Below are 27,368 nucleotides of genomic sequence, written 5' to 3' on the forward strand. Positions count from 1 at the left end.
GGCATGCTAACCTCTCCTCCTCAAGTTGTTCTACTTTCCATGACCTGCTTCCATATTCATGGTGGGTGGGAGGTAAAGCGAGAGAAAATAAACAGAGAGACACCTGCAGAGGGTGATCAGATGTTGTCCAGCAACTCTGAATTTGTTTTTTTGTCTACCTTGTTGGACTACAGTGGTAAGTGAAGCAAAGAGTTCTCAAACCAACACAAACAGCAACTGGTGCTCAAACCAGAAGTTGTCTTTAAGTCTGCTTAGATCTCAGAATACCCACAAAAGCAAAAGGAAATCTATGCAAAGAGTGCTTATCTCCAAAATGCTTCCCAGCAACTAGTGTACAACACAGCAGCATGATTCTTCAATAATAATTTGTTCTATGTCCCCTTGTTTCAAGGGATTCAATTACCCTGAACTTATCTTAATTAGGACTTCAGGTTACAACATGACAAGAGGAATTATCCCAGTGTTTCTGCTGTTGGCTATTCACTCCATCAGCTATAAAGAAATTGATGATCTTCCAGGAAGACTTTTTGGTACAAAATGCATAAAAATCGTTTCATCGTTCTACTGAAAAAAAAAAAAAAAAGCAAAACTCTATAAATAGGGTTTGGCTTACATGAAGGTTTCCATGTTTGTCAATTTTAGTATAAGTTAAAATCAAGCAGTTCAAATTTTCATCTTGATTTTAAATTTTCCTGTGTATTTTCAAGTCATTCAATAAAATCCATGTAAGACCTCCAGTGGCCATAAGCAGCACTTTCTTCACAAACCTCAGAAATACTATTATAACAGCTGTTCAATCATATGCATGGCAGTCTCTATCTAGTATCTTTAAAGTAAGACCACAAACCGTGTTGAAACTACTTTAACATAAGCATAGCAGTCACTGTTCCAATAAAGGTAAATAATGATTGATTTAATAGCATCAAAGATGAAATAATGAAAAAAATAGATGTATGAATTTTATTTACAAACCTCCATAGATTCTATGAAGAATTATACTTAATGCAGTTAAATTTCATTATAATACTCTCTGCCCATTTGTACAACTTCTACAGAGAGAGCTACTTCAGGTTTTTGTAATCTTCATTCTTTCAATCCTAAAAAAATTCTAGAGGGGTGCATTTAAATGGATAAATGAATTAAAATTTATAGAGAGCGATGTTCATGAATGTGATGGATGTAAGAATAATGAATAAGGGATAAATAATTTTTGGCACTTCATTTTGTCACACACTGTCAAACTGTGACAGATTTCCTTATTTCCATGCAGACACAAATCACGACATGGCAAGACGGAAACAAACAAGCAGCTCAGGCAAGACGTAGTGATCTTTCTGCTGGTGAAAATAATTTTAAATACTGTAATGAATACAAGAGGCAGCCATTCAAATAATATTTCATTCATTACTCATTATTTGATCTCCCATTTTTCATTTGTTTTCACTTAGAGTAATAGATTTTATGGCCAGAGGTATGTTGTTAGTGTGGGCTTATCTACTAAATAGCACAATTCAAGGAACTTCTTCCCCTTATTCTAGTAAGCCATCAATGATATCTGCCTTTCCACTGTAGTGTTTCTCCAAGAAAACATGTACATGGAAAGTTGGACATTAATTCTGCTTATTTCCGAAGCTGTTAAATAAAAGCCAGTTTTCAACCTGAAGCTCTGTAACTGTATTGGCGTGACCTTATACCAAAACTGAGAGTAAAGATTACTAGTGCGAGTTAGTTCACATTGCAACCAGCTCAGGTTTGTAGCAACAGGTCATACTGTTCTGTGGCTCTCTACTGAATCAACCATCTGCCTTACAGGCTCTGGGTGGCAGGTGGAAAGAGCATGTTTACGTCTATGCAGATAAACCCTTAACTGGATTTCAGTCTTTGGTGGAGTATGCAACTGAATGTAAGTCATTAATTCTCACAATTAAAAACATACCTCTTAGATCTATAACCTTAGTGTGTACTTTCTCAGTTCCAAGTCACTGAGCTTCTCTATACCTTTCTCAGTGAGTTTACTTTCAAAAATCTATTATATACCTATATTTATATATGGTTCCTTTAATTTAGCCTTCAGTGGACTGAAAAGAGCAAGTCTCTTTAGCATCTCATATTAGCTGTCATCAGCTGGTTGGCTGACTCCTCACTTTCCTCAGACAGTGATTCCAGTCTCCATCACACACATTTACAAAATGCGGTCTCTTCCAACCCCAGCCATTCTGTGATTCTGTGATAGTAACAGTTTTAATAGAACTACTGCCTTACTTTCCTTCCAACTACTTCATCTACTCTGATTAGGCAGTGATTTCAACATTCAGGACATGCGAAAGAAAACCATTCAGTTCAACAAATATCAACTATGCCCAATTTATTAACATTTGTATTTTTATTCTCCTTGTAGAAGCTTTTCTCATGATACATAAAAAGTAACAACAGAATTGTTTCTTTATACAAGCCTTAACAGCTTGAGCTGTGTATGTTCATGTTACTTTGAGATTAAGAATAATTTGTTTCTGTGTCAGTCTGTGAGTGCCTGAGTTTGTATTTATGTATGTATATTCCAAGCTGAAACACCTTACAGGAAAATTATTCCTTTTAATCTATAATCACAGTTTATATCAGATATAAACAGAGGTTAGCAGGCTAAGCATTTACATACTTTGGGTAAATAGCCCTACAGGAAAGGTTATAGAAATACATTTAGGAAAAGTGAGTTTGTAAATTTTCTGAACCAGTTCTAGAAATGATTTGACAAAAAGACAACTTAAACATTCATCCCTTTTGAAAAATGGGTTAGCTGCTTAGTAATATCTTTTTTTCTAAGACATCCATTGAACGAGCAGCTAAAGATTTCCCAAGATCATTTGTATTTTATTTTTCATAAGATATTTACACAGTGTATGTATTTATGCTTTGTGTATTCTCAGCCTGAAAAAGTATTTAATTAACCAATTAAAATACAGAAGTACCAGTTATAGTAAGGCTGAATCACACAGAAAAATGTTTCAGAGGCAGAAAAATGGTTGTCATGCACATCAAAAGACTCATACTAGATTTCGATTAACTTGATAAATTGAGTGTATTTCTAGTATGTAAAAGTAGTCTTGAATAGAAATGCCATTCACTTGTTTATGATATCAAAAATAACCAGCAAAATAATATAATATATTGGTATTATGATAGCATCTAATACCTTCAACAAAAGTCAGAATAATACAAGATTGACTGAGCTACTCAGGTCATTGCTAAATGACGGATATTAAGTTACTTCACTAACTGAAAATCTTGAAGCTGTTCAGATAACCTAGCAAAGGTTTAAGAGCCTGAGTACAATAGACTCTAGCATTCTTACTACTACATGAATCTAAACTCTTTCATACATACATTATTTATCATGTGACACAATATTACTGCCCTCAAAAGATGGGTATAAAAACTAGCATTTTGGAACTCTTACAATGTGAAAGAAAAGCTTTTAATTAGTATATCACTCTTTGTGGGAGTGGATGTTTAAGATTTTTTTATAGCTTTGCTGTTCGGGGAGTAATTGAAGAAGCTTATTGATTTAAAATCATCTTGTATGTTTTTAAAAAGAGGCTGGCAAGATTGTAGAGAATGTGGGATGAACACTTTCTAAATACTAGAAATCACAGTAAAGCTATTCACAGAATTAAATTTTCACATTTTTAAGGTCAGATGAAATTTGATTTAGAAAGATTATTCATTTGACTCAGACTGTATAACTTGTCAAAACAGAATGTTTCATCTGGCACTGTTTTAAGTAAAGTAGTGACATTACGGTCTTTGAAACAAAGTTGTGAGTAGCTGGACAATAAAAAGAAAGTTAAAGGAAGACACCAAACAGTGAATCCGAAACCAAGACAGTGAAGGAGTGTAAGGAGGCCACGAACAATCTTTCTTTCTTATATTTTGCTGCCTTTATAGAGGCAACAAAACTTCAAGGTGCTGACTATAAACAGCTGTCGAAAATATTGAGACAGAGTAATAGATCTATGCACGAATCATCTGCTTTGGAGAAAAACATGACAAAATGTCTCATGCCTAATAAAAATTGTTTTAGGTCTCTGAAATTATAGTAAATTCACACTTACACTTCTTTCTCTTTGCTATTCAGAAATGTCAGAGCAAGCCATTGTGCAGCACACCATCTAAAAATTTTCCGGCAGTCATTATGGATTTTTATCTGAAGATAAATTGCTTGGACTATCAAGATTGTGAAATATATTGTAAGCAATACAACAACAATTGTGCTTAAATTAATTAAAGTTGTAAGTTAGTCAGATTACTTCTCATCCAGAACTTCTAGAATATGATCCTTATAGTAAGTGTCTAAACTACACAGCTACAACATCTAAGCAGCAATCCTAATTTGGACATTGTAGCTAATATTCTCCATTATTGTCTAGACAACCCTAGTTCATAAGAGGTTTCAAACACTGAAATTCTTTGTTCCAAGGACTTATTTGCCTTAGAATCTCCAGTGATGCTAAATTATACTTTTTTAGTAGGAAAATTGAAATTAATTCACCATCAAATGCAAAGTCCTTGAATCTTCATACAGGTTTTATCTGCAAAGGCCTTGTGGCTCTTGCACAGTCTTTGCTCTCATTATTTGTCTCTGGCTGATCATAACTTCCGTTTCTCAAAACAGAAATAAAGGTCTCTGCAGGAAAGCAGAAAATTGCAAAATTAGTATAATCGGGTTTTTTTTTTTTGGTGAATAAGGCAAGGAGAGAGGTTCCAGAATTTGGCCTTTCTCTTTGCTTTTTCACAGTCTCTTCTCTCAATACACATTTATTGTCAAGGACAAGGGACTTGTGAGACAAGGAAATTAAGACAAGAAGGTCCACGTGGCTTCATCTTAGTCAGATCTGAGCTCATTCTCTCTGCAGACACCAAAGAGAAGATGTCTCGTAACTTCAAATTACTGATTATAACATCAAAGTGCTGATTATAACTTTAAGTTACTAAGTATTAAATTCATGCAACTGTAGCCATCTGTCAAGGTTTAAAGCAAGGCGACAATAAACCACGGCAGATGCCCTCTGTTAATCCCTCCCACCATAAAAGGTGACAGAAAGATAAGGAAGAGGGACTTCAAGTTAGAAAGAGTCTTGCAAGTTGGAAAAGTTTTAAAGGCTTTACTAATGCTACTAACAGATAGAGAAAGCATACAAAATATACAAAACCAGTCTTGAATGCCCGATATGGAGTTGGCATCACTCCAGCGGTGGCAGAGCTGGGAGCTGGCATGGCTCCAGCAGGTGCAGGGCAGGCATCTGGAAGTCATGGGCAGGACTTCACAGCAAACTAGAAACTGGATTTCAGGGATGCAGGACCTGAGGCCTATAGATTGCAGGCAGACAGACAGGGTCCTCTCTCAATGACGGCCATGGTTGAAGAGAAGAGCGAGACCCTTGTGATCTCCTTCTTATATAGGGTGTATGATGATTATGGGATGGAATACTCCGTTGGTCAGTTTTAGTCACCTGTTCTGTATGCCCCTCCTCAAACACACCCCTCTCGTGGTGGAATTTTATCAGTTCTTAGTTATTATAGCAATAAATCTAAACATGAGCTTCTTCAGCATTCCGTTAGTCATCTTATCAGCACCGAGCACAGTGTCCAAGAAAAATATGCAGTTACTTAGAAGGCACTTAGAAGAACTTAGCTGAGAGGAGAATTCAGTAAAAGAGAAACTGGTCTTGTTTTTAACAAAACCAGGACACCATCTGAAAACTCCATATGTATTCTAAGGTTACAATTTAAGAGCCCTCTCTAGTCAATGAAATTAAAGAGGTCCCTTCAGGGTGATTCAGCCCATCTACCTAGGGCACACTCTCCATGCTGTGGTACCATTCCCTCTTCAATGACTACAACAGGAGGGCTAGACAAACATCAGAGGTTAGACACATAATCTTTTAGAAGGCTGCAGTCAAATGCAATGAATCTCATACTAAATCACATAATTATAATAGGTCTGAAAGGATGAGGATGATGAGAGTTAGAGATCTAGTCCATTTAACTTAAAGTAAAAAGGTGCATGGCATATCTGCTCAGGAGTAGTGACCAACCTGCAAGTAGTCAACCTTTTTTATGACTTTATCCCTCTGTTTTCCCAGACTTGGTGCCCCCCAAAGCATCAAGATCCATCTCTGCCTCCTTTTCCTCCCTTAAATATCCTGTAAGGAGTCCTGTGCAATCCCAAAATGTTCTTTACCTGCATCCTCTTCTGTGTCCCATACCCCTAGGTAGTGACTCCCCTCGGCACAAAAGAATCTCCAGAGGATCACTCCTGTTGACTCATCTTGATGGTTTTACACTTGGATCATGGGGCTGAGGATGTCCCGGGACTTCCCTGGGAGCAGCCGAGAAAGCAAGTTCCCTGCTCAGAGTCCATAATTTGTGTTCCTACCCACTCTTGGGCCTCTCTGCCCCCCTGGGCTGGTGCAGATGGACTAGGAGAAGCCAGGGCAGGGTATTGGGTGTCATCTCCTCTCTGTGTCTCTGTCATCTTTCTGGGAGTAAGCAGAGGAGCTTTTATCAAAGAACCTAACACACACTGTATCCCTCCCTCACAGGAATGGAAAAGTGTTTTAAATGTAAGTTGGATAACATACTACAAAAATACAGGATCCCTTACAGAATATTGAAAAAGAAATTTATAGGAAAATGTTATATTAAACTGTAAATTGAGAGCTTAACTGAAGAATTGTGTATTCAAAATCATATTGCTTTTCTGAATGTGAGGTGTTTTAGACACCCTGAAATTATTTCTAGAAAATCCTTTGAAATTTAAAGACAAGAAGACCAAAGAAATATTTCTAATTAAATACTTAGATGGGTGTCTTTTTCTGGTAATCTGAAAAAGTTTTAAATAAAAACAATCATTAGTATTTTTTTTTTAATCAGTCAGTTGACGTGTGAGAGCGTACAGGCCGTCTGGAATCACCTGACTGATCTTCAAAGTTAGCCAAACCCAGCATCATTAGGCTCCTCAAAGGGATTCCACTAAACTGAAAAAATGTCTGTGATTTCCAGTACTGAATTCTCAGTTGTGATCTTAGATGGTTTACAAAGATGCTGCTATCTAGATGTCAAGGCAACTGTGTTTGATTAGGATAAATACATTAAAATCAAGATTAAAGCTTGTTTCTTTCAGGAAATAAAAAGATATCAAACAATGGATTTTTTTTCTTTTTTTTAGCATGAAAGGTGCTTAACAAGAAGGCAACGGTAGCTGTTTTGGTACAATTTAGATCAACTCTGATCTAAAAACCACACTCAGTATTCAGATCTGAATGCCAAATGACTTTTTCTCTGGGAAGTCTGCTGTTCTGAGTCCTGTACAACCAGCAGGGTTTATTGAAAACATCAATAATGACAATGTGAAGATTCATAAGAGGTCGACACGGTGGTGAATGTCCCACAACACATTTCCAAAAGTAAGTCATGAAAAAAATGCCATGGAGCAAAGCTGGAATAAGATTTCCATTACACCACTGTCATACACATTGTTTTTAAAAAGGAAAATTACTGCAAAGTGCCATATAGTTAGTCTGCATATGCCTAGTACAGTTTTACCTGGGCATTCATCGTAGATCTTCTATGATTTTCTCAACTCTGGAGTTATCAATGTAAATGCAAACCTCTTCAAAGTTATTTGTACACTTGAATTCTACTGAGCCACTCGAAACTCCTTTGCTCTGCAATTTTGAGGTTGAGCAGGGACTATATCTTCAAGTTTAAGGATCATTTTTATTTCTACCAGGTGTTCACAGACTGAATTCTTGATTAATGCTTACTTTGCCCATGTAAAGAATGTATTTTCCTTTTTCTGGGCAAGTAGGTTAATTTGAATGATCCTACATTTAAACTAATAAAATATTGCAAGTGCATTTTCCTCACATACTTCTCCCACAGCGCACATATGTTTCAGTTGTTCTACCAACTGGCCAGTACTATGGAGAAGCAAATAAAATTGCTGTGAAGTATAGATACAGCCCAAATTCCTCTGCTGGAAGTCTCTGTGGAGACCAAGAGTGGCACCTGAAGCAACCAACCCAGAGACTGAGAAGCCAATGTTGAGGACAGAAGGTATCCGTGAAGAAAAAAAACACCACAATATCAGTATCTTCCACAAAACTAATCTGCAAGGAACTGTTCTAGCAGATTAAAGGAAAAAAATCTCCCGAGTACTGGAATTGTAAAAAAATTTCCTTATATTTCATGTGTTACTATGAGATAGAATAGCCTATTTGAAATGTCTTTTTTTTTTTTCTTTCCCTTCGTCAACAATGTCATAAAGCATCTCCAGTGATTTGTTGTCATCTGTGCTAGATATGGAAAGACACACTTTATCATCAAAGCATAGCTTCTCAATACATTGTATTGAAAGTAACAAACCCTCTATGCAGGATAAACAGATTAAATATATATATAATGAAGTGCTTCTATATAATGTAAAGAGTATTTATTTCCCTCTATTTTAATTCCGTATTTCTTCAAAATTTCTGTATTAAATAACAAATTTGTTTAGTATGTGGAAATGAAAACACAGAGAAAAAGATATAAAGTGTGTCCTGGTTTCAGCTGAGACAGATAATTTTCTTCCTCATAGCTCGTATACTGCTGTGTTTTGGATTTAGAATGACAATGATGTTGATAATGCGCTAGTGTTTAAGTTGTTGTTAAGTGGTCAAGGACTTTTCAGCTTCTCATGCTATGCCAGGTGCACAGAAAACTGAGGGGGACCACAGCCAGAACAGCTGACTCCAACTGACCAAAGGGATTTTCCATACCTTATGATGTCATGCTTAATGTATATTTGGGGAGAAGAAGAAGGAAGGAGGGGACATTCGGAGTGATGGTGTTTGTTTTCCCAAGTAACCATTACACATGATGGAGCCCTGCTGTCCTGGAGATGGACACCTGCCTGCCCATGGGAAGCAGTGAAAGAATCCCTTGTTTTGCTTCACTTGCCTGCACAGCTTTTGTTTTACCTATTAAACTGTCTTTATCTCAACCCATGAGTTTTTTCACTTTTACTTTTCTGATTCTCTTCTCCATCCCACCTGGGTAGGCAATGAGCTGGGTGGTGCTTAATTGTCAGCTGGGGTTAAACAACGACAAATTGTCTTAATCCTTGTATAGAAGGGCTTTTGGTATAAATGTATAGGACAATTTATGGAGGGTTTATATCTAGAAATTATTCCTTCCATATCCTTTGAAATTGACTTTGTAAAAAGTGAAGCAGACTTCAAAATATTCTTGATATAAGATTTAATCACATTCTGTACTAAATTTTTTCTCCATAAAGGGATAATTCCAGAGGAGGTGATAAGAAATACCTCTAATTCTGTGAAAATGCCATAGAATGAGGGTTATTAATCTTTGATGATCATCTATTCAAATGGAGCAGCCTGGATGGTGAGATACCTGTTCCTTTTGCCAAAGCAAGCCAGGTCTTCAAAGTTTTATTCTAGAGGGACATAACTAAGCAACAGATCACCAGATGAGAGACTTTGATCACTGGAGGAGATTGCTAAGGGAATTATCAGACAAAGAGGAACTCAGTGGAAGGGATTCACAGACATAAAGGAAGCTGGAGCAGAAAAAGGAACAGGAGAATATTCTTTCATGGTAGAAAAGTCCTTTCTAAAGCAACAGAAGTGATGTGAGTAATGGACTTTTATGTGGGGTCTTCAACATAAAACTGAGCAAAAGAAAAATATTTTCCCAATTGACCTGAAAAATAATACTTCATTTTTTTTTTCAGCAAAAAATAAGCCAACAAAAACTCCAAACCCCAGCTTTATTTTGAGTCTCCCAAGACTTCCATACATTTCATATTAAACACAAAACTTAATATGTATGTGATTTCTTAACACCTTTTTTACACTTTTACGACCTAGGCTGATTTTGTAATCAGTAGTTCACAAATCTTTCTGACTGTTTTTAATGGATGAAACTGTTTCTGGATTCATATTGGTGAATAGTTTCTATGTCTTTCAGCTGTGTATTTTCAGTTCCTAGGAAGGCCGGCATCACCACAGAGTCAGTGTCTCCTGAGCAATGGAGAGTCTGGCAGCAGAAGCTGCAGATCCGAAAGCTAAGCCAGGGCAAAGTGACTCTTACCTTTTTCTCCCATTCACATCTCAGTTCCAGTTGGATCTGGGAGCCCAGTTCACAGCTGTGGTTGCCTAGAGAGAGAAAACAATGTGTGCTGGAGGGCCTCTTGCTACAGTGCTGCCATAAAAATGAAAAGGCAATTAAGCACTTTCCCTTTTTCCCTCTGTCTGCTTGCATTAAATCATCTCCGCCAGATTTGACTTAGACAGCAGACTCATAAAACCAAACTTTTTGCCTCTGGAACAGGAAACTTTGCACCAACTGGTGGATATTTTCAACACAATTTTACATGGAGAGTAAAGTCATCCACCCTCAAGGGCTGGACATCAACCCTCATTATCAAATGCGTGCTGAACAAATTATTTTGTTTGAGAATTTCCCTTAAAAAAAAAAATCTGTATTAGAAAAAAAGATCTTACAAGGAAGAACCTGACTTTTGAGAAAACACGATCTTCTGCAGCCTTAGAGCAAGCAGAAGGAATCTGCCCAGGGTAAACATAAAATTATTAACAGGCATTTATCCTACAGTAAAAAATTAATTTTGTATTAAAAATTATACAATTCCATTTAAACCAATTTTACTTATTAACATAAATAATTATGGAGGACAACCGTTCTGTGTGTCAGGAACTGGTTTAAGCATTTTACGTTATATGATTATTACACTGTCTGAGAAACACAAACTCAGAAATCATGCTGACATTTTCCTCTATCACAATGAATTCAGCTTCTTTTCATACTTTTTATCCGATTTTCTCCTGAGCATTGTAGCACTCTCAGATGAGATGTTCAGAAGATTTGTGGTATTTGTTTCCTCAGAAGTAGGTGCTGGACAGAGTCACAAGTAGTATCAATCTCAGGATAAGATTTCAACTTTTGAAAAGTGTAGTCTTACAGGCAGACAAATCCAAACATTTCCAAAAATCAAAATTCATATTGTTGTCATGCTGTTTGGTCTTTCTTTTAAACAGCTGCAAAACAAATTAAAAGATCACAGCATTCATCAGTCATCTAGTTTGCAAACGTGAGCTCCAGGACACCAGGTACATCACAAACTAGTGACAAAGTCTTGTGAAATCTCCTTGAAGTGACCCTGGGACAATCAAATGTTGCAGTCTCCTTTCTACCCCTAATCTGGCTTTCATTTTGAAGACTGATGCAGGAACAGCTCAGCATATTTTCAAATCTTCCACTCAGTCTTGCTGTACAGCATTACAATTTGTGTTACCATAATCTGATCCAAATGCAGCTTTTTTATGACTGTCACTGATTTACAAAAAGAGAAACATGCAATACAAAGATGAGATCTTTCCCTTTGACTGTTCCTTATTTTATTTCCCACGGCATATTCCCCAAGCCTTTCATTTGTAAAGAATCTTGTATCTCCTAGTTCTCTGTTACATCTCTACTTTTTCTCATTTATTTTGTAGTTACTTCTCTCTTTATCTCTACAGCTTCTCAAGACTGCAATATCTCATTAAAACAAAATTGAAACTGTTAACCTCCCTATTCTCAGTAGTTTCTCAAGGTCTTTGAAGGACAAAACAATGCAATCACATAGCTGTCAACTTTTAGAAACCTAGATTAACTTTTAGGAATGTTGAATGTTTAAAACAGAAGTAGGCAATACGATTCTTGCCTTGTCTCCATCATGCTCTAAACAGTTGCAGAACACAGAGTGTGTTCTAGACTCAGGGACAAAGCTAGAAGAGAAATCTTGAAGTGAACACAAGTAAGAAAACAACACTTGCTTTACTGTTCCATTTGGCACAGTCCCAAATCAACGTTAATTTGATAATTGTATTTGCACATTACTTATAACACACACTGTGGTTTACATACCATATTCCCTTGGAGATGAGGATACTAAGCTGTATGACAGCAAAACTGAGTCTCTGGAAGAGATTAAGCCAATTATTCTCCCCCGTACTGTATAAGGCCCATTCTCAGGTTGCCCCTCTGACAGGATGAACATACTCTTCTGTGCTGGTTTGCCAATCAGTTACAGAAATACTGGTGACCCTGTCAGAATTCAGGCTGTTTTTCAGTATCATTTTTTGAGACTCTTTATTCCACGAGATGCAATTTTTGAGACCTCACCTGAAGCATGCAGCTCTGGAGCCCTCAGTACAGGAAAAGACTTGGACTTGTTGGAGAGGGTCCAGAGGAGGGTCTCAAAAATGATCAGAGGGATGGAACACCTCTCCTATGAGGGCAGGCTGAGAGAGTTGAGCTTGTTCAGCCTGGAGAAGAGAAGGCTCTGAGGAGACCTTATTGCTGCCTTTCAGTACCTAAAAGGGGCCTATAAGAAAGATGGAGACAGACTTTTAAGAAGAGTATGTTACGACAGGACAAGAGGGGAGATTCAGTCTGGACACAAGGAAGAATTTTTTATGAGGGTGGTAAAACACTGGCCCAGGTTGCCCAGAGAGGTGGTAGATGCCCCATCCTTGGAGACATTCAATGCCAGGCTGGATGGGGCTCTGAGCAACCGGATCTAGTTGGAGATGTCCCTTCTCATTGCATGGTGGTTGGACTAGTTGGCCTTTAAGGTCCCTTCCAACCCAAACTATTCTATGATCCTATGATTCTATAACATTTTTCACTAAATTCTGTGAAGCTGTTCAAAGTTTACTCTGAGGTTTGTTTCTTGTGTCTCCAGGCAGAATTAATTACAGGGCAAAAAGCATTAAACAGTCACTATCAGTGAGGGAGAATACCAGGCAGAGACTGAATAGGACAAAGAAGAGAATGAGAAATTCTCTCTCTAACAAAATACTGAAACAAATATTAGGAAAGAAGACCTTTGAGCATTCAAAGGTTAACAACAAAGTCAAGAATAATAGCCAGTGTAAATGTTTGAAGTATAAAAATGGAAAGTAAATTTGGATGACTTTGAATAAGATTACATTATCAGTTAACAAAGGGAACTAAATGAGCTGAGTAAAACTTGAGTTTGCTAGAGCTTTTTACACAGTGTGTCACAAAAATAGACTTATAGAATTGAACAAAATGAGTCTGGAGGAGCATATTGTAATATGAGTCATGGTTTGAAGATGGTTAACGTAAGGTAATTTTAAACAGAAGCACATTGGTTTAGGTGAGCTCTCCTTTACCTCTGAAATTTGTATGAGGTCTGTTCTGATTTAATATTTCTATTCATGCTCTCAAAGAAGAGGATAGACAGCATATTAATCACTCTTACAGATGTTAATTAACTAAGAGAAGTTGCAAATACAGTGAAGGAGGAAATACATAAAGGATTATAACACATTTAAGAGTATTAGTGAAATGCAGAGAAAATAGAATTCCTCTAGGGACCAAACCTCCCTGGGAAAAATATTTGTATTCAACTAAAATAAAATTTCCCCTCCTAGTGTAATCAGGAAAAAAAAGTTTTGAGAAGATAATACTGTAACAAATATGTTGTTCAGGGTGCTTGGCTAAGACTGTCTCACTGAGAACCCAGTTCAGATGTCAGCTGCTAAATGGACCTTGAGCTTCTCATATCACTGCTCCAGTATCTCCTCTCCTGAACCTGAGCTAGTTAATGATAGATATCCTGACCCCAGCAAAGTTTGTTACAACTTTCCAACTACTTTTATTCGCAATACTCCTTCAGGCACTCAAACCCGAGGCCTCAATGAGCTGACAAACCATACCTAATTGACCTCTGGCATGGCTTGCACTGTTTCTTTGCCCTACGGTGTCCCTTGAAGTATGAGAACTCCTACTGGCAGAAGTTATTTGTTTTGACAATGTAAAATTAGAGGTCTAGCTGTCTTCACCTATTGACTGACTTAGTCCTTACCTAAACTGTTCTCCAATGCTTAGCTTACTGTGAGGAATTCCACTATCTTCTGCCTGGAAGGACTGTGTTCAAATAAGTCAGGTTTTTTAATACATCGAAACATACCTTTCATATAAAACGTACAGCCTTTCACTCATGTTACACAACCACACAAAAAGGATTAATGCCTTTGATTCGTTATTGATTCTTGTCTCAAATGTGACTCTTCATCCAGTCTCTGACTGTTGCCATGAAACTAATCTTCACTGCAAGCCATTTAAACTCACACCCACTGAATTATACCCTTCTGACAGATATTGCAACAAGGTAGGCCAGAGCTAACTCAAATAAATCTGGTGTATAAGATACTCCAGTCTCACATATTTCAGGTCCCAAATGGAAGTAGTGTGTCTTCTATCACATTTGTCTGTATCACTATCCTGATATTTGTAAACAAATTTCCACCTTGAAATTCTCCCTGTCTGGCTGGGAGACGGTCTGGAAATGTGTTCTTGCTGTTGCAATTTAAAATCCTCCATGCCATCCTGATCTTCTATTCTGGATAATATCCACATTTTGTCTAAAAGCAAACTTTTAAAAAAATCAAATCAATACATTGATTGCCTAGATCTGGCCTGTAATCCATTAAAATTTGACAAATATTTCAAAGTAGGCTGCTGCAATCAGCAAAGTGCATTGAAATTTATATTCAGTTCACAAATCATAAGTTATACAGAAAAATAAAATCTGTTTTCCTGGGAAAGGGGATACTCCAGCTTCCTTTTGGCAGCTGTAGCAAGTGGTGCCTGGTGCATTTCAGCATATTTAAAGAAAGTATCTTTTTATATCTACACATTGCAGCTGAACTTTCCTTCACTGCTGGAGCATACTGAGCTTATGTTAGTAAGTGCGATACATTTATTTGTGTTACTTGAAAAAATATCAAATATCTTTCTTTTAAGCATGTACGGATGATCTTATTTTTGTACACACTGTTTTCCTGCCTCAGGAATAGGGTCTTCATAATTAATAACCTCAGTTTCTCAGTCCTTATTTTTAGATACTTATCTCTTATACTCATTGGAGATCTTTGTAGACATGTACTTTAAACCTGTTTATTTCATCACTTAGATTGAGCACAAATGCAATTATTTGAATCTTCTTACAGCCAAATATTTTTTTTCCCTTTCTTGTCTGTTAAGTCACTACAATGCATGTGAGAGCAATCACTTGAACATCCTACCTTGTTGTCTTCTGTTTCAGCTATACCATTTTCATTTTATGGACATTACCTTTCTTGATTTATATTTAAACATGCAGTTATGGTTCAGTCCACTACTCACATTTTTCTGGTCATGTTTATCTACCTTTTCCCCTGGACTAAAAGTTAGTTTATGTAAACTCTGGTAGCATTTTTACCACCAAAATTAATTCTATTTTTCTATAACACAAAGTGAGCACAGATCAGATGGAAGTTTAAGGAGATCTCGCAAAGTATAAGCGTTAATAAATGTGTTCTCTGTTTGTCTAGGGGTCTCTATCAGATGTTCATCAATCAAGCATAAAAACTATTTGACATCAACCATACCTCAGAACACTTCCCCCATTGTACTTAGTGAAATGTATTTTCATATATTAACGTATGTTGCATTGTCTAAAATGTAAATGAATGGTTCCTTTCTTCTTTTCCTAAAGTGACCAAGCCCAAGAACCTTGCAATATAACTCTTGTAGACATAGCTCAGTTATGATTCTCCTTTAATTTCTCCCTCAGGATAAGTTAAGGTTGCTTAAATGCACAGATGATGGAACAAATCTGGTCTTCGACTTCTATTCTACCACATTGTTAGCACAAGTTTCTCTTGAAAGACACCACCAAGCCTTTTCTCAGCTCATGACTCCTTTTTCTGAATACACCTTCATGATTTATATGTCTAGTTTGCTTTTTCCTTTTTTTTAGGGTTAGCTCATTTTCCTCAATCCCAAATTTTACCTGTTTGCCTTTTTACTACATTTTCATGTTTTCCAGTGTTAATGTTTGCTGCAATACCCGTGTACAGTTCCCATATTAAAATAATGAATGTCCAATTTTCCCTCAGGTAAACAGTCCATTTATCTTCTGTCACAAAGATTATATGAAAAGATTCACCAAAGCTATCATTTTTTTTTGCTATCTTATACATACTTTTTGGTGGTTGCCACTCTGACCATCTTAAGTCAGATGAGGTCCTCACACATTTTTCCAGGAGCTATATAACACTTGAGGTTGTGCTCCGTTTCAAAATGGATTATGGCTTTGTGGTATGCTTGTTAGAACTGGCTGAGCAACAACAATCATGAAAGGCTAGTTCAGGGTTAATTTTAAGTCTAAGGTTTTGTTCCTAATCTGGCTTCAGATTTATGAAAACATTTCTGTGACAACCTTCTAAAATGTTTGGTTTATTTGTATTCTTTTTTTAAAAATATATAACCCAGAAGTTTCATTTTTACCTAGAGTGTGTGGTTGTTCACATTTCATTAGCAAATGTGTGCAAGAAAACAAATTTATTTGAAAAAGCAGTTCTTGTAAATGCTGTTATGAAAAATAAAACCGCCTTCATATTATCTTCCACATCACTAACACGAAGAACTGTTTGAAATGTTCTACTTATCTTCCTCATTTCCAGGAATTTTATCTTTGATGGACCCAGAACTGACGAAACATTTTCTTCATTCAGGTTAATTTACAGGTACTCATGGTGGCTTGTAGTGCTCAGGAATTATTCTGCACATAAGTTTATTTGAAACCAATCCTTCAGTGCAGACAGTATAAATTAGAACAGCATAAAACAACTTGGATTTCTGCAGTCCCTCCCCAAATGGCATTGAGAATCACAAAGGCTGTTTTGATTTGCTGATATATTGTATCTGCAAAATGCTATGGAATAAGGAAATGGAAAAATGAAAGTAGACGAAGTCATTCTGTCAAGTGATTGATCTTTCTACTTTTACTATAAGTCACAGGGAAGAAGTAACCAAAGTTTTTAAAACTAAAAAGCTCCTATCACAGTCAGCATTATCCTTTCCACCCAACCATGGAATTTATCAGCACGCCCTTGTCTCCTACAGACTTCGCGAAGAAAACAGCTTTCTTTATCCTCCATTTAGGGTACTACTAAGGAGATCTAATGATTTAGGACTACTTAGAAAAATAGGCAATAAAATTCTATCTTTAAAGGTAACAATCCACCTTCCTAAAATATGTCCTATCACAGTTTATTGCACTAGGATTTCAGCTGCTGGATTCTTTTCCATAACACAGCATCCAGCAATCGATGACAATACTTTAGATATTGAATGTATCATAGAAGAAGAAGCTGAAATATTTTTATGAGATAAAAATTTTAGACAGCAAAATGCCTATGAATCAATTGTTTTCACTCCAAAATAGTATTTCCCTAGCTTTACCACATCACTAACCAGAAGCTGAGGGAATGGTGCTTGAGGGATTAGGTGAGACAGCCTTCAGGTGAGCTATGCCGTGACCAAGTGTTATGTCAGCCGTTCTACAGTAGTGGTCAGGGTGGTACCGCCTGAGCATGCCACCTCACAATCCAGCTGTGCTAGCCCACGACCCAGCACTATGGTGAACGTGAGACAGCTCACCTATTTGATACCAAACTACCTCAGTGTTTCTCTGCTGCAAGAACTTCCCATTGCTGTGTCATTGCTGATGACTTTCAAATAATTTGAATATAGCCTTGGCCATAGCCTATAACCTTGGCCTTGGCCATAGCTTTGCCACTGATTCCTCTTGTATGAAATGTATTCATTTAAGTAAGCTTGAGCACTAGCTAACAGAAAAATACTGAACAATAAGTTAAATTAGAACGTTCTCTCTTTAGTTCCAGCTTCATTTCATCTATGACTGAAAATGTTCCTGTTTGGTTCTAGTTAGAGGTTGGTAAACTTTTCAGGGACAGTTCCAGTTCTGGATGAAATATTGATACAATTTTGGTCCAAGTTGATTTTGTTTCCTTGGGACTAAATTCATTAGTTTGGGACATAGTACTCAGAAATAAGAGAATAACAACAGATCAGAGAAATATGTATAGTAGGAAAACCTTTCTCTCTTGAGAAAAACAAAACAAAACAAAACAAAACAACACAACAAATGCAACTAGCCTCACAAATGCAGTTCCCACAGTAAGCATGAAGAGAGGACCAGATGATCTCATTCTTTTAAAGGCTTCTTTGTTATCTGTGATTCAGTCTTGGAATTAATTATTACAAGTTTTATTACTACAATATTTTAAGGCTAAAAATAAAATGGGAGACTGTGTTATCATTTGCATTGCCTGAACTTTTTGGTGTCTTATTAATGAAGTATTACTAGAACAAAAATTCTAGTAACTTCAGAACAAAATAGAATATCTACTTTCTCCTGTCATGACACTCTGCAAAAAGCAAACCAGTCTGTTTTTATAGCTTATGTTTGTTTTAATTTGGTTTCTATTAAATAGCTGCAAATATGTCAACAACAGCGTAAACTTATCCTGTTAAGAGTTATTTCCATGGTCAATGTCAGCAGTGATATTATTCTGGGAATAATTCTAGCAAAATGACACTATATATATTTCACACTTTCAGCACTGCGGCTTCTATAAAGGTAGTCATTCCCACTGATCAAGGGTACCATGCAAGCAATATCAGTGCTGGTCACATATGGAGAAGAGAGTGCAATTTAACTTTCACGTTTGGCACGCTCAGTAGGATTCATCTGACTTGAAAAGGAGGTAGACGAGTGATGCAGCCATTAATAAAGATGCTTCACTGTATTAGATCTTTGAAGCATATACTTGAAAGATCAGATCTGCATACAACTCCAAATTCTGTAATTATTTTTTAAACTTTATGGTAATATAGGTATTAATCTGCAGTAATAACACAACAATTAAAATACAATAACACCTCAAAACCTAGGTATAGTCCCTTGTTATCTGCAGAAGGTTTTTATTGATCTTGCCGAGATTAAGACTTGCTTGGATAATATCCTGCTCCCTGGACTTCTAGTTAAGGATTCCACTGCTCTGTTGGATCTGATTTCACAGGGTGAGGTTGAAGTGGCAATTGCCTCTTTAAATTATCAATGAACTCCAGAGAAGAATGGCTTGGGGCTTATTTTTTGTGAAAATGTTAAGATCTGTCAGCAAAAAGAAAAATTACGAAATACTGAAATTATAGTTTTAAAGATAAGTTTAATGGCCTTTGAATAAATAGAAATAAAATAGACCTGAGGGACATCAAACCAGTTTCCTTACTATAGGTTAATCACAGTTTATAGTGTGATATTTAGAAGCTAATAAGGGGTGGCTATATTTAAGTGACTAACAGATTTATGCGGAGAAGATTACTGACAAATTAACATTGTTCAGAAGACTAAATGGGGATAAGGTTGAAATACCCCAGATTATGCTGAGAAAAAAAAGACCAACTCTGAGCTTTTTGGTTTACAGACCAATGTACAAAACTGCTTGGTGCTCTAGGTTCCTCGAACTTACCAAGTAAGTTGTGGTTGATCAAGAAATCTCTTAACATCATTTGAGCCAGACTGCAGCCTGACGGTACGCATAATAATGGAGGTGTACGCTATTCACAGATGAATTTGTGGAAAAGCAATCCAGTGAAATTTGTTAAAAACACAAAACTGATACCCGTCTTTGCTGTTCTTGACCCTTACATTCCTAGTGTTCAGTAAAGTCCCAAAGAAGCTTTTTATGTGTTTTATGTTTATTCCATTCTTACATTGTTTGCAAGGTATCTGCTAGCAGATAAGAGGTGGGATGCCTGGCTGCATAAGCTATTGAGCTGAGCTCATATGGCCGATCTTAGGTTAATTTGAGTCTAGAGGCAACTGCAATTCCACTGGGACTGTTGGCACTTGCAAGATACCATAGGAAGAAGAATAGGAGAGATATTTTTGGTTGCAGAGTATTTAACTGATGATTTTAAGAACGTTTCCACAAACAAGAGCAGCTCCCAAGACAAAAATATAAAATGTTATTTGTCAGCTGAAAAAAAAAAATGTTAAAGATATGATCATTCTGAACAAGGTGCAATTTTACATTCTCTTCATAGTATTCATCCTCTTTGGACACTTTTTTTAAATTTTAGGATATTATAAAAAATTCTGTATGAGGAAAAGATGGTGAGATATCTTTCTGAAAAGCTGCATTGATTTTCATTGCTTGATTAACCACTATAATGAATCCCACATGTGCACAAGCCATTTTGCTGGTATTCCTGCTCCTTGTTCTATGCCAGCACAGGCAAATACCAGCAAGTCTGCCGCCACATCTTTGTGAACAGAGCTGCGCAGATACCTGCCATCAATGAACTGACATTCATCTCTGCCTGTTGAGGATTTATTTAGCTTTCAGCTCTGTGTACAAATGAACGAGGAATTACCCCTTGATGTTTTCAGTTCATCTACTCTATTGCATCTTATTTGGATGATTTTTGCCCTTTTATATATATTTTAATATCTCTAACCAAATCCTCCACCCCTCCACTTTTTTTTTCTTATAATTTTGCCTTTATCTTCTATTCCAGTTTCTTATAACTCACATCATTCTCATTACATTGCCAGTTCTAAAAGCAGTGAGAAATCTGTCAAGAAAGATGTAAATGAGAAGTAATAAAGGAATATTTGAGATTTATTTTAGCAATCTGTGTGATATTAAAGAGATAAGGAGGGAAAAGAGAATGTTTGTTTAATATATACAGAGAGACAATGCTAGGTAAAGTGGAGAACAATATACAAAGACAATCTATTCCCTCAAATATAGTCTGCTCAGATTAGCATGTTCAATCCAAAACTATACTACCTATAACATTGTGCCAGATGTGACATTTTTAAAAATGGAAAGGCGGGATTTGTTCATGAAAATCCTTTGCAGTTATTGACGTTATTGTTTATTCAGGACAATTTATATGCTTGGTTCTTTATTAAAGAAAGTAAAAAGCACAAATCTTAGCTTGAAGATTTTATGATGCTGAGCCCTTCTACACTAAATCAAGCGGGCAGACTTCTGCCAGACAGAGACACACTGATGTTAATGTATCTCCACATGAGGCCAGGAATTTACTGCTATAGACAACTTGCAAACTCAGGCCTTTCTTAAAAAACCCAACATAATAAACGAAATAAACCATCACATTTGTTTCAAATGAATCAAAAAGAACGCAGCTTCTCACACATATATTTTGATGTCTATTCATCTTAAAATAAGTTGTTTTCAAGAAAGAGATATATTTGTTAGCTACAGCTGCATATTGCATTCAGTTACCACATTCTATTCACTTCTTGCAAATTAAGTTGTGATGCTCACACTGTTTAGTGGGTGCTTGTAGCTCAGGGGTTTGACAGAGGCCAATTTCTTTCATATGAGAATGTTAATTGCTCACAACTGTGTAACACAACAGTCACCAGAGCACAGCCTAAGCCAGAGTCCAGGAGAGTTCCTCACAGGGAGAAATAATGCAGGAAACAGGCAAAAGTCTGGGAAAAAACCTAGTTGGGAGAAAAGGATAGAGGAGAGCATGTGGAATAGAACAATTCAGCAAGCACATGTGGAATGATTAGGCAGCAAACACCTAACATGTGGAATGAGATGGCAGGTCCATTACCAACACTGACAACACAGGAACAAGTGAATCATTAAGAAGCATATTAAGTGTGTGGGCTTGAAAAGCAAAATTTTGGCTATGGAGAATGTGTTTTTGGAGTTACAAAGCTGTACATGTTCAGTAGAATGAGGATTAGGCATGAGTGAAAATAATTCATTTGAAAGTCTTGACTAATATCTCATATTACAGGGTTACATCTCTCAAATAAGCTTCTCTTTACCAAAGGGGAAAAGAAAGAAAGAAAAAAACCAAAACCCACAACAAACAAACAAACATCAAACTTTTATCAGCTCTTCCAGTTATGGTTCCAAGGGACTCTCTCTGGTTCCTGATAATAACGCAAGCATGGCAATATAGTACTGAATTAGGCTGAAGCCATACTGGAGAAGGAAAGCCAGTGGTAGGATACAGAAAACAAAGAGATCGTAACACAACAATAATGTTTGTTTTGTGGAAGAGACAAGATCCTCCTCTTCTGAAGCCAACAAAAATATCAGTAGATTTAAAGCAACGCATGTAAAACTGATATCTTTTCTGCAGCCCCGCTGTAAATTATGTATTGCTACATATGAAGAATAAGGAAGTTCTTAGATACATATGAAATAAGAATATTTGCATTTTGTTTCAGTTTGGCTTTACCATTCCAAGGAATTAAAATGACTAGACCTGTATCACGGTGACTCAGCAACATGCCAAGATTAGAAAGGTTGTTAATATTTTATTGTAAAGCAATCCTGCTAGACTCCTTTATTTGTTTGCTTCTGGATGTTTTTTTCATTTTTCATGCTGTATTGTATACTGACAAAGAAGTTCCTGAACAAAGGGTAAATCACCAGACTCTAAGGTACTAGTATCTCTCTCTAACCATGGTAAAGGCACTTTTCTGGCTCCCTATTATGAATTTATCATAGTTTTCTGTTCAAGAAAATTATCAAGAGTTCAGGGTGCTTGATACCTATATTGTGTAACCTAGTTAGAAAAATAGTTGCAAATGGCCTATTTGAAAGTCCTATGTTAGGCATCATAACTACCATGTTATACAGAGTCCGGATCTGGAAGCCCACAGTAATATTAACTCTACATTTCTCAAATCTCTATTTACATGTTTTGTTCTCACAACAGCTGTGTCAGTCATTGCTGATACACAGTCTGAATAAAGCATAAGTGACTATCATTCACTGTATATTACAAGATACACCTCACTCAGCTTGTCATGTAAGAGTTAGATATCTTGCTCAAGCCAGTTATCTTTGCCAATATAGGGAAATAAGCACATTAGTAGAATGGGTGCAACTCTTTTCAGCAACTGTTCTGATAACATGAATTGTCATCTGATAATTCTTATCTTCCTCCAGCAGTTGCACTGGAAGCTGAAGAGACTGACTTGGACTTAACTCCCAATTACTGTTAATTAAAACGAACCAAAATAAGTTTCAGTACTATTGACAGAAACTGCAAGCAAAATAAAATCTCTGGATTTCCCCTTTATCAAGCTACTAAAGAGCAGTTCTTGTCTTTTAACATCCTTACTCAAAATAAAATTAAAAAAAAAAAAAGAAAAATTTCCTCAATTTTGATGTTTTATGTCAATTCACTGTGGATCACCAGTGTAGAGATTGTCTCTCTGTGGAAATAAAAATACCACAAATGTATGCAGGCACCATCCTCAGATCAACAGTCTTATCTACACTATTCTGATGGCCTCTAAGGTAAAATAGGCTGAAAGACAGACTGGTACACAAATGTGTTTTTGTACAGTGTACACAAACAAATATTACAAATAATATTGCATAGGCTGTTACCTCAATTTAATTTTGGTTTTAAAACAGCAACAAAATTTGAAAAAGTTGTCTGGATTTTTTTTAAAAGTTACTTTCTCTAGCTCCAAAAATTTTAACAGATTTACACTTTTCCTAACACTTACATTTTCAGCTTTGTAATTGTTCTTTACTATTGCTCTTCAAAACGCTAATGCAATTCCTCTAGGAAAAGGCTTCTTAGAAAACCAGGGATAAATTCTTAGAGGCAATAAGACTGTAAACAGACTTTGAACCTTTCTGAATTGCACATCTAATTCTCCCATGTAGCACTCTAAATTTTGCTCCTACCTATCATGCCATAACATACCACGCAGGTCTCAGGATTACGCAGCCTTCAAGACTGTGTTAAAAAATAAAATAAATAAATAAAGTCCTTCCCATGTGATAGGTCAAATATGGAATGTTCAATGGTTTCCTTTGAGCTTTGGAGACTTTGGAAATAGTTCATGCTAAACAATATCCTTATGGTGAAGAGCTAAGCGTTATCTTTCAGTTCATCCGATCATTTACATTTTACTCTCTAGAACTTTTATCTCTCTTAGCTGGTAAAGCTAACTACTTGAAATTTGTAAACATCTCCAATGAAAGTACCACACCCCCACCAAGCCTAACCCATCATTTTCTCAGGAGATATGAGAAAATTTATAGCTGTACTTGCGCTTATTCTACTTTCTAATTTATATTCAAATCCTTTTCTGCCTTCAAAAGATATTTTTAATCAGAAATTTGTACAGCAGAATAATTAAATCAAAGAGATATTTTTTGGTAAAACTAAAGGTAGGCATGTGTTTAATAACTTCCAGAAGTACTCCAAGAGGTTTACAGGGAAGTTCTTCTTCGCAAAGTAAAAACTCAACTCTAAAACAGAGTGCTTCCCTGAGAATACATGTTGTGCAGAAAGTGGATTTAAAATGGGAAATCAGTATATACAATGTATATTAGCATAAAATTGTTGCTTTTGTGTGCAGTGATGAATGAATTTTAGTTTTTTTCAATGCAAAGTTTCTCTTATTAAATAAGCTGAGAAACATGTAAGTAGTGCAGACATATAGAAGTTAAAGGCCTTGTGCAGCTAAAGAGAATCAGATTCACAATACAGTCATTATGATTCATGGTAGGTTCAGGTTATTGCTTGTGTTGATTTTCTCATGGACATCCTTTCCTCTTATTTCTGTCAGCTGAGTGCATACAGTGTTTTCTGGCTGTCATTAAGAAGCCAGGTCAGGACAAGAGTTGTCAAGCTTATGTTGCCTGGCAATCTTAATTTCTCACCTCCTTGACATACTGATTTTTTGTCTGCTCTGACAAGCACATTTCTGTATTTTCTATCAGAAGTTTTTGTACTTGAGATGTTTAATTTAAAATTAAAACATTCAATATTTAAGAATCTTATTTGAAACCTCCTTCAAGCATTATATTTACCCAAGATGTAAATCCAGGTGGTTTTGATTTTAAATCAATTTGGGGCTTTTAATTGGTGCTATTTTTTACAGTAAATTTTCATCATTCAGGTACCATCTCATAAAATCTGTCACTGTGATAGAAGTGTTTTCTTGGTGCATTTTCCCCTCCTTTTCCCTTTTAATACAGTCATATCTGGCCACTGGTCATATGATTTTCCAGACAACCTATAACTTACTTCATATGAGGAAAGAAGAAATAAATACAGCTGCTAGATTTGCTGTGCACCATTAAGAGCAATTATAGTGTTTGGAATCAGGGCAGGAAATAAAAACTTTAAGTGTCCTTACAAGATACCTTACAACAAAATGAGCTTTCCAAATAAATATTCTTAGGGAAGAAGGAGAATTTAGTGTGGAGAAAGGAGGACAAAGGACTGAACTCTGCACGGAGATGTCTTCCCCACAGTGTAGTTAAGTGTTCTTTTCCTACTACAGAGCATTTGCACTAATGTACAGCCTTGAAGTTTTTGTTTCTGATACTTAAACTTAGTAAAGTCAATTCTGAACATGTGCGTGTGAATTGCACTTTCAGGCCCACAATTTATTCCTAAGGTTATTGATAACATAACCAGCAAAACCCTTGTGAACATGAATGTACTGCAAATGACCTTCCAAGAAACTTCAAGCTTCAAAACAAAACCAAATTCGATAACCTGACACTGCAGAGGTGTATCTGCCTTCGGAATGCTCTCTATCAGAGCTGTAACCATTGTGTCAGTACCTATCCCACGATAGGACTGATGACAGGTCTGAGCTTGCACATCACAGTTTGCCAGAGAACACCAAAATGTCAACCAGTATATTTGCGTTGTTTTCAGCTTGATTTACATAAAAAGCAATAAAGAAATACATAAGCTTCAGCCCTGAAACTGCCCCCGTGAAGGAACAGCAATTACTTTCTCCCACTTAAAACAAATAGCTGGTATTTTGCCGGGAATCTTTAATAGTTTTACAGAACAGATTTAGTAAGTCCTAATTACTGTCCTTTGTATAATCCTGTCTGATTTCCTTAAGCTTCCTCCTCAGAAAATAAAGATGCATTAAAGCTTTGCTGGAGAATCTGAGTAGTTTTTCTGTCCTTTTACTTGAAAAGCAAGCAAGCATTTTATTGCTATGTTACTGACTACCAACTAAATATTAACTGGAAAAACAGCTCTGTAAACAAATACCCATGCATTCTCTAGAGTTAACAAAAGCCATTCTTCAATAAACTATAAGCAATAACTTTGTAATTGTTACTGTCTCTGTGAAAGCTATTTACCTCTTTCTTTAAAAAAAAAATCATGTATTATCAAAGGCAAAATAGGTTATACCATGAAATTTGCTGGCTAATCAATGGTAATGTTTTGTAATTCTTACATAAGTACTTTTTCACTTTTTATGTACTATGACGTGGAGATCCATATCTTCAGCTTTATCAGATGCAATTTAGTTAGTCTGGGTGTGGCTATGTTTCATCCCTTACACTATAAACCTCATTTCTGAAAATTCTTTACTTTATCAGTAGTTCAGGAAAAAAAAAAAATGTTGTCCCCAGCTGTTATATAAAAAGAAAGCAATTATTACTTTCCTAAGGACATCAGGAAAAAAAGGAACAATAAAAACTCATCTCCAACAGACTCAAATATCTTACTGAGAATGAAGCTTAGTAAAAAACTCAATGGACTCTTATTACCTGTATTGCAGTAACAGCTGTGTGCATCTATTTATTTTTAAGATTTCTCTATATTAAGCACGGTATGCACACATGGGGGAATTGGTGATCCTTACCATCAAAGAAGCTGACATTTAATACAAACTGCTACAGGAATTTCAACAAGCTGGAAGAAATAAGATGAAAAGACACAAAAATAGGAACAAAGGTATTGTACAACATGATGGTGAGTGATACAACAGCGTCATTAGTACAAACTGAAGCAAGGAGAAAAGGTCCCTTAGCATAGGTCTCTCTAACAGATTTACTATTTTAGGCACTGATGTTTCTGCTGCCCAGAGCGTCTCACCTCATTTTCTGCACTCTGTCTAATGACAACAATGAAGACAGTCAACTCAAAGGAATCTTTTCAGACTACCTAGCCCAAATGATGAAGCAGAAGAGTGAGACTGAGAGTTGAAAACAAACAAACAAGAAAATAAACAAAACCCTCTCAAATAAAAAACTTGATCAATTAAGTTTTTCTGCAGTTAAAGGCCTATGAGTGGCAAAACACATGGATATTGATTGCTGTACTTCTATTGCTCTGAATCATAATCAAATCCAGACACATGAGTAAGTAGGAAATTATATCAACAACTTCAGTGAAAATTCCCTTAATGGTGACTTCTATACTACAGTATTCCAGTGCCAAACAGTTCTAATTTAAAGCACTTACCGAATCCCCAGCATTGCTGTCAGTATAGGAAGGCACAATTAAAGTCACTGAAACAATGTTACTTCTATCCCCACATCAGTGCCACTTCGTGCACACAGAACATCTGG

General features: G+C 36.3%; 1 long non-coding RNA gene across 1 annotated transcript in view; it reads right to left on the reverse strand.

The window, feature by feature from the left end:
* Positions 1-2,260: 2,260 nt before the first annotated feature.
* Positions 2,261-27,368, reverse strand: part of LOC135996668 (uncharacterized) — a 34,249-nt gene continuing 9,141 nt past the window's right edge. Inside the window, exons 4-5 of the long non-coding RNA XR_010607292.1 lie at positions 10,156-10,220; positions 2,261-4,681 (exon numbers count right to left, since the gene is read on the reverse strand). This is a non-coding gene — a long non-coding RNA (uncharacterized LOC135996668). The remainder of the gene's footprint in view (positions 4,682-10,155; positions 10,221-27,368) is intronic.

The sequence above is a fragment of the Caloenas nicobarica genome, chromosome 1 (assembly GCF_036013445.1).
Source record: "Caloenas nicobarica isolate bCalNic1 chromosome 1, bCalNic1.hap1, whole genome shotgun sequence".
NCBI lineage: Eukaryota > Metazoa > Chordata > Aves > Columbiformes > Columbidae > Caloenas > Caloenas nicobarica.